Genomic DNA, 9,354 nt, shown 5'->3' on the forward strand with positions numbered 1-9,354 from the left:
TAATTAATTTATGTTGATTAATAATAAACACATAAAATCAATCTAAAACTACTAAATTAGTAATTTATGTTTATTAATGATGAACACAAATAAAATGAATATATGACTAAATTAGTTGCTTATAATGATTGTTAATGTAAGTAAATGAAATGAATAAAGTAGTCATTTATATAATGAGTATGAAACTACCAAAAAAAGTAAATGACTACTGCAAATGATAAATTAGTGATTACAAATGACGACTAAATTTTGCATATATATGATTATTAGTAGCTAATTTATAGTATCTTATAACATAACCAAAATTTAGTCATATTTCTTTGGTCATTAATTGGTTTTGAACGATGACTAAAATTTGCATATATATGACTATTAGTAGCTAATTTACAGTATCTTATAACATGACCAACATCTTGGTCATATTTTTTTGGTCATTAATTGGTTTTATCGGGTGATCATTTAGTAATATATTTTGTTGTATATTTGGTCATTAATTGTGGCAATTAATGACCAAATCAATAACTAAATTAATGACCACATTAATGACCAAATAAATGACCAAATATACTACTAGACAACAAAATTGAGACAACCAATTAATGACTAAGCTAAAAATGACTAAAAGTTGGTCGCGTTATAAGATACTGTAAATTAGCTACTATTGGTCACTGACCAAAAAATAGTCGTTTATATGCAAATTTTTGTCATTTTTTTAGTAACTAATTAGCCATGCGTTGACAGAAGAATTTCAGATGTATCATCAGAAGAGCACGCCTTATCACCTGCAGGCCAATGGGATGGTGGAAGCATTCAATAAGATACTAGAGAACAAACTAACAAAGGTCTACAATGCTCAGAGAAGTGACTAGGATGTGCGCGTACCAGCGGTGCTATGGGCCTACAGAACAACTTGCAAGAATTTGACTGGGAAAACACCTTTCAGACTCATGTATGGCATAGAAGTTGTGATGCCAATGGAATACATTGTACCTAGTCTGTGCATAGTGGCACTCACAGGAATGGCAGACCATGGAGCCTTGGAAGAGAGGCTTGTGCAGCTAGAAGAGGTTGAGGAGGACCGGTTTCTAGCTAGATTTCATTAACATGTTCAAAAGGAGCACGAAAAGGCATGGCATGATCGGCACATTAAACTACGCAACTTAAAGGTAAGTGATCTGGTTTTGTTATATGAAAGAAAGTTTGATAAATTCCTAAGGAAATTTAGGATGCATTGGCTGGGGCCCTATGTCATCAAAGAGATTACTGATGGTGTAACAGTTCTGTTGGTTAAGTTAAATGGGGATCCCTTCCCAGGAAAGGTGAATGGTAGATGATTGAAGCTATACACTCGTGATTGGGCTAGGTGACTATATGAATATATCACAGTCTTAGCACTCCAGGCAGCTAAAAGGAGGCGTGGGACTATAAAATACACTGCCTGGGCTGGGGAACTGTGCGATGAGGAAACTGTGCGGAATGAGGAGATGTCACATAGACCACACAAGTGCATAGAAGGCTAGGCTACCCAGGAAAAAATCATGCAGTTCAGCCGAAAAGTGACCATTAAAGTCACTGTTCATGATTTGACAACGAAAAAATGACTAAATGGAGCGGGGGGGTTGGCATTTAAGACAAAATTTATGGGCGAGATCTTTAAAATCTGCCACCAATCTAGCATTAATGAACCAATTTTGGGGGGAACGATTCAATTTGAATTCAAAATGGCCTATAAATTACATGTGGCTACCCAACGAAGAACACTTGGCATTTTGAGCATTGAGTTATTGTGCTCTCAAGCGCATATGAACCATGAATTGTTTGAAGCTCTGATAGCGAGTTTGACGTTTGAGCAATTACCAAAGGAGACATGAGAACTATTGAATAACATCATATCGACACTGATAGAAACCATAGATATTAGGGAAGTAATGACAGATGAAGGGGATGCACCAAAGGTTGCTATGGAAGCAGAGGGAGTTTCTCCAGAGGTTGCAGAGATACCAGTTGAAGTCCCCAAGTCACTACAGTCACCTAGACCAAGGCCTACCCTGACCCAGGAGAGTGTGAAAAGAAAGAAAGGCAAGCAGGTAGTGACACCATAGCTGGTGCACGAGTCCCCTGAGAGAAACCTGCTGAAGGATAAGACCACCACACAACAAAAGGGCAAAACAATTAACCTAGAACCAGAGGAGGAAGAAATTGAGGATATCACAATGGACGATGAGGATCTTGGGGTGGAAATGGAGGACGTTGAAGTTAAGGGGTCTGACCCCATTACTAAATTGCTTGAGTATGTCCCTCCACACTGGGGAAAGACCAAGGTGCATAAGGACATTAAAGAGAACAAGGTCACCTTGTATGCACCTCTGTTGCCGGACCAGATTGTTTTTGAAGGACCGTGCTTGGGGCAGACTCCACTGTTGAAATTGGAGGATTATGACTTAGTTGACACCAAGCGATTCCCTCACTTGGCGACAAACCAACTAATGCACCGGATTTTCCATAAGACCACCGGGATGACTGCATTGGAACTGCAGAAATAGCTCAAAGGTGTGGATAAGATAGGCCTGCTCAACCTGCTATGGGTGTCGCATTACAATCGCACACCCATTACCTTGCTGGTAATCAAGCAACTATTGTGCTTGGTACATGATGGGTGTCTGTGGTTGGAGGAGATGATACCCATCACTGATATGTTGATCCATAGGATCACACGGCTACCATATATAAGGGAGAATCCGGCCATGATGTTTGGTGGAAAGGCGAAGGAGCAGACCCTCGTGGAGGCCATGAAAAAGAAGTTTGGATTAGTAAAGAAGCCGCATGGCTATGCTATTACAAGTATTTTTGACCCTACGGTCAAAGTGGCCACATAGATTTTGGTAGGGAAGTTCATGCGGAAGTGTTGCTCCAATGAAGTACTGGCACCTTTTGTGGCTCTAGCGGCCCAATGCGCGGAGGGGTTTCAGTTTAATTGGGTGCACTACCTCTACGGTGAGTTCCTCGTGAACTGCCACAAGGCGCAGGATCTTAGAAAGACCTTCCACTATGTGTGGCTCTTGTTGTCCATCGTGCTGGTAGCTTGGGAGCTACTCGAATTTCCCTCAGTCGCACTGGACCTACCTAAGGCCATGAAGTATGCTTCACTATGGGCAACTAAGGATCCTCAGTGGATCAAGGACAACAATATATTTTGGATCTTGATGGAGATGAACATGCACATGGCCATCAACTGCAAGCCATGGTTGTTGCCTACTATCTTTGATAAACTGCAGGAGTACGTGGAATTCAAGGCTGACTTCCACCATGTATCAATTAGGGTGCAGAAGGACCCTGAGCAAAAATGGGATGACTTGCCCTACTTAGTGAGGGATGATGTGATTCAAGCAGTCATTGATAGCTGGCCGGTAGAATGGCACACTACCTCGGACTTGACTGCGGGATCTAGCAAGACAGCCGTGCAATGCAAAAAGGAGGAGGCCAAGCTCAAGATGGAGCAGTTGGTTGAGACAAGGAGAAAGGAGGCTGACCATGCTGCTATGCAAGAGACAGGTAGACAGGCAGGAGGAGAGGAGCACGACTCTAACAAAGAGAAGTTGCCCTCCCCAGAGGCAGACGAAGAAGAGGACGATCAGATAAAGCAGGGAGGAGTGGACTCGCATATGCCTCCATTCTGTATCAAGCATCTAAGGGGACAAGAAAAGGTAGGGCCATGGAAAAAGTCCAAGGCCAACAAGACGTCTGTGGATCTGATCACCCTAACAGAGGGGGATTTGAATGACATTGGAGATAAAATGCAGGATGCCACTCTGGAATGGATGCAGTAGTTTGAGCAGTAGCAGCAACAGGCGTTTAGGGGCCATTTAGGCAGATCTGTGAGAGCTACAAATCTGGGCATCACAGACTGGCGCAACATCCACTAGTTTGGCCATTGGTACTTCAGAAGCCGCCAGGATGCTGCACGCGAGGGACTCCCTAGCCATAGTGCTACCAGATGGAGCACTGACAATAGAGACCGAAGTTGACAGGCCTGCTGTCAGTGCCCTCAAGGGAGTAGGCTTAACTTGAAAGTGCTTCCTAGTGATGCGCTCCACCTGCTGCAGGATGGGGTGATTACAAAACTGGGGGCCCATGAACAACACTCTTTGCAAGTGATCAATGAGCAGAAGATTAACAATGCTCAGTCGGATGTACAAATATATTCTTCCATCACCACTGCAAATGATGTGACTGATAAGAACAAGCGTATAGTCTAGGTCATGGAGGAAGCATGTCAAATGGTCTCTGAGTTAGACATTCCTAAGGATGAGTCAGTAGATGTGCATGTTTACAAACTCGCTACGGGGGTGCATGATGCCCGCACATAGTTGGCAAAGGTTTAGCTGGAGCTAAACCTCCAAATTGCATAGTTGTAGTTGAAGGCCTAGCCTTCGACTCCATTGAAAGTCAAGGAGTAGCACGCAACTACTGTAACAGAGGAAATAATGGCAATATAATGTGCAGTGGCAGACTGCACAACACTTTTCGAGTAGTCATTCAAAGTATTAATCATCCTACAAGAAGACCCTACTATGTAGAGGCTGGAAACAGAGGTGTGAGAGCTGCATCAGTGCTATGACGAGGTAAAAGGGACATCGCGTACTGTCACCATCACATAGAGACTCGTGACACTATAGGAGGCCAAGGCATTGAAGGAACAGGTATATGCATCTTAGCACAAAGAAGCAATGCTGAAGGCATGCTTGAAGCCTTGGTTGGACAAGGCCTACTTGATCATGGCCTCCATTGAAGGCAAGCTAGATAGTCTGTAGGAGACTCAGCAGAAGCTTCAGGCTGATAGTGCAGGGCCAATGACAGAGCAGTTGGTCGAGGAGATAAAACAAGCGACTGCACAATGCACAGCTGAGGTAGTAGTCGTACAGGTCGAGCTGGGGAGTCTTCATGCCAAGATCTCTATGCCCACCGTGTGTCTCGAGGGCGAGTCACTATGTTTGTGTTGGGGGGCTGTTGGGAACGGGTTCTCCCAAGAGTTAGTTTTGGGGCTAAAATCCCATGTTTTGGGGTGGAAAGCCCAAATTTTGTAATAAATATGTAAATTATCCTCATTTTGTGGTCATAGAGTGCGAAGATGTCAAGAGTCGTAAAGTGTTGTCAACCCTTGTTTTGTAAAGTCTCATGTTTGTTGGGCAGTAAGAAGAGTTTGTGTGTAAGAAGTTCTAAGTGTTCTCAGGTCTTAGTGTAGGTAGAGGCTCTGCAACAGAGTGCGCAGAGGCCTAGGGTGGAAGTCCGCAACTGATTGCATGGACCCCTGCAGCTGTGTGCATAGGGTGAATAGAGTCTATACTGAACTTGAGATATCAATAAAGAGAAGTATTCTACAATCACTGTGGATTTTGTCTCCGTTTAATGCATCTTATTATATTATGTTACGATTTGGGTTTACATTATAATGCTTATTTGATGCATGAATGTATTTGATTATGTCTGTTAATTGAATGCAAGCAAGAATATAGGTTTACATGAAGATAATCGTAAATGAATGATAGAGTAAGTAAACACTTAAGATAACTTGGGAACTTATACAATAACGTAGCTACAGAGGCACGTAAGTTCCTGGACCTTTGGTTAGGGTTGCACGAAGATCAGCCAGGTACCTTCACGGAGGTATTGAAGGATGGAAGAGAAGGAACATCAATAAGCCCTAAAGGCTTATCGATCTACATGAAGGTAGGATCAGGAAGTATATATCGACATCACGACCATCTCAAGGTGTGGAAACTTGGTTCCTGCATCCCCCCATATTGCTTCAGGTGAGACTTTGGTCCACGCTCCGCAGGCTGATGCTGACAGGGCCAGTAGTGTAGGGATTTGCTTAGTTGACTAAATTTGAACCTGGGTCAGGGCCCACCAAGCCAACAAATCTTATGGAAGTTTTGTACGTCGTGTTGTGTTGTGTGTTTCTAACAAATTTTGGGCTTCCTCCCATCCGACTTTGGAATCACTCCCACCCTCTCGCTCTACAGTGAAAGAACCATTGACACAAGTAACACTAGAAATCACCAGGCATGCTAACCTCACTACTCGAAGAAAAAGTAGACCACTCTCTTGTGATGACAAGCAAGAGCTGAGGCAAATCTTTAAGAAAATGGCAACCAGGCCATCATACTAGATGAGACTCCCACACCAAACAATGTGAGTTCTTGTTGGGACTTCATACTGGGGTGATCCCTTGAATGTTGGCAGGTCCAGCACCGTCAACACAATGATTTTCCAATAATTGTTGTGGTACCTAAAAATCCCCTATTATTTAAGTGTTCTATTTAAATAATGGGGACACTTTTAAAATTTTTCTTTAGGTTTATATTCCAAAAAATTCTAAAAAAGAGAAAAAACTTCAAAATATGTCATGTTCAGTTATCTTTTAGGTTTAAGTCCTAGTTGAATAACTAAGGTTTTATTTTAAAATAAAATCGCAAAATGATTAGTAGTCATGATAATATCCTTTAAATAAACATTGTGATACATGATCTCCTTTGAAAAATAAACCTTCCCTTAAAAAAACGAAAAAAAACAAAGAAAAAGTTCACTCCCACACATAAAAACCTTGTTGAACCGCCTACAATGACACATCATTTGGCTGAGCACAGATCTCAAGACACACATATCTATTGGCTCTTTATTAATATCACTCATCTCTATGTTACAATTGTGATATAAACAAATGTTGCCTAATCTTCGATGTATGTATGCGATAACATAACACAAATCGCACATCACAGATTGCAACATCACTCTAACTAAAATATTTACACAAAATATTTGCGATGCAAAATTTCTGACTCAACACCACTTAATAAAGATCTGTGTGAACTTAGATTCTCATTAAATTTCAAATCTAATGTTTTAATTTTCCTCGGTTTATGAAATTGATTTAATTAGCGAGTTGTTATTTGAAATGTATGTATTTGTCTCGCATGTCCTTTCTTCCTTAGAGATCTAAAACATTCCTCTATATTTCCTTTATGCAAGCAAATACTAATTAACAACATTCCATTGAAATTTCGAAAGTAAGAAATGTTGGCATTATGATTCTGGTATGGCTCTATGTTACAGATGTTGTACTTGATGGCAACACCCTCAAGTGGCAATGCTCTGATCAGGCTCTCAAAATGTTGGAAATTAAGTGGTACGCAGGTGAATGGTTCAAAAGGTGCGTACGCACAGGTACGCCGGCTAGGAAGTGCGTTCATACATGCAGGTCACCCGTTCATGAGGTGCGTACCCCCAGTTCACTCACTTCAAGGCAGAGAAGCGCGCTCACGTGGGGTTTCTTATGTTTGGCCCGTGGTATTTAGCCCGCCGTTCTTGATTCTATGGTTTTGGCCTGTGGTATAGGATCAATTTAGCCCCGGTTTGGATCCCTTGTATTGGTTATTGATGGTTTTGACCCATGGTGTGAATAAGGGCTTGACTATAAATAGGGAAGGATATCACTTGGCTAATGTATCTTTTGCAAATTGAATATCTTAAGATCTGAAATATTGGGTTATCGGTTTAAAAGCTTGATCTATATAAAAGTGAAGTTGAAAGTGAATCTATGAAGCGTGATCTCTCGGGCGCATGATCAGATCTAGGCATCTGACTATCTGTGGCACACTGGGGGACTGCCAAATCAGCCCTAATCAGAGGTACGCAGGTGATTAACGGTGCAAGTGCGTTGGTACGCAGAGCAGAAGAAGGAGCAGTGCGTGGGTACGTAGAGCAGAAGAAGGAGCAGTGCGTGGGTATGCAGAGCAGAAGAAGGCACAGTGCATGGGTACGCAATGCGACAGAGGTTCAGGTGCGTAGGCACAGTGAAAATACGTGGCCCTTCAGAAGCCACAGGTGCGTAGGTACGCAACGCGATAGCATCTGTGGGTGCGTGGTTACAGTAGCAGTACGCGGCGCGATAGCATCTGTGGTTGTGTGGCTATAGTAGCAGTACACGGCGTGATTGAAGAAACAGTGCGTGGGTACGCGGTGCAGCAGAAGGCTATCTGCGGGTATACGCAGGGGAGCAGAAGGTGAAATGCGTAGCTACGCATACCAGATAAAGGAAAACTGCGTATCTGTCTTAAGACTTTTGTTGGCTGAATTTTTCTGTTGATAAGGTTTTCTGGGTTTAGTTTACTGTTACTATTGATCTGGTTACTGCAGTTGACTGGGTGATTTACTTGTACTAGATGATCTCTTGATGTTTATGGATCCAGTTTGAAAATTTATGAAAAGTGGTCCTTGAAAGAAAAGAATTAGGGGGTTGTAGCTCCCTTCCAGGAGAGACTGGAAAACGAGAGAGAGTTGTAGCTCTCTGCAGGTTGCAGCCTGCGTATTGGTAAAGGACTGCACCAGTACAAAATCATTGTAAAAGGAGTTTCTAATTTGAAAGAAGATAGAGACATATTGCAGCAGGTGGTTTTCACCCACATTGGGTTTCCACCTTATATCTGGTGTTCTTTGGTGTGACTATCTGTTTTTCTTGTTCATGCTCATTATTTTATGGTACTAACATGCAAAAATAATTCAAAGTATAAATAAGGAATATTTATTAAAAGAACTTGATAATACTGATTCACCCCCCCCTCTCAGTATTATTTCCAACAATTGGTATCAGAGCAGGTCCTTCAGAGAAGCTTGATCGCTTGAAGGAAGATCATTCATCATGAGCAACTACGAGAGGGAAGCATCAATCAGGCCACCAATTTTTGATGGGACAAACTTCAATTATTGGAAGGTAAGAGTTACTACCTATCTTCAATCTCTTGGTACAGAAGTTTGGGATATCATAGATACAGGCTAAACTTTTCCTTCAGCTACTCCTACATATACGGCCGAAAAGAAGAAATATGAAACAAATGCTAAAGCAGTCAATACTCTGCTGGGATGCTTATCTCAAACAGAATTCGTGAAGGTTATGCAATATAAATCCGCAAAAGAAATATGGGACAAGATTGCCTTGAGCTACGAAGGAGATGAACAGGTAAAGCGTGCTAAACTTCAAACCCTCAGGATTCAGTATGAGAATCTCAGAATGTATAATGATGAAAGTGTGGCTAACTATTTCCTTCGGGTAGACGAGATTGTTAATTGCATGAAAAACTTAGGTGAAGAAATAAAAGAGGCTATTGTGGTTGAAAAAGTTCTAAGATCATTGTCCCCCAAGTTTGAATCTAAAGTGTCTGCAATAGAAGAAAAGGAAAATCTACGAACTCTTACTATGTCTCCGCTGCACGGAATTCTAACGGCTTATGAAATGAGAAAGGGAGGTCCATCAGACAAGAGAGAAGTTGCCTTCAAGGCTTCAGGCAAAGGAGACTA

At 41.9% G+C, this 9,354-nt stretch overlaps 1 pseudogene; it reads left to right on the forward strand.

The window, feature by feature from the left end:
- The window catches only part of LOC149159833 (kinesin-like protein KIN-14T), a 47,369-nt pseudogene extending 45,267 nt beyond the window's left edge, over positions 1-2,102 (forward strand).
- The last annotated feature ends 7,252 nt before the right edge of the window (positions 2,103-9,354 follow it).

Source organism: Pinus tabuliformis, chromosome 5_2 (assembly GCF_031772625.1).
Source record: "Pinus tabuliformis cultivar Carrire ecotype Pingquan chromosome 5_2, CPIR1, whole genome shotgun sequence".
Taxonomy (NCBI): domain Eukaryota; kingdom Viridiplantae; phylum Streptophyta; class Pinopsida; order Pinales; family Pinaceae; genus Pinus; species Pinus tabuliformis.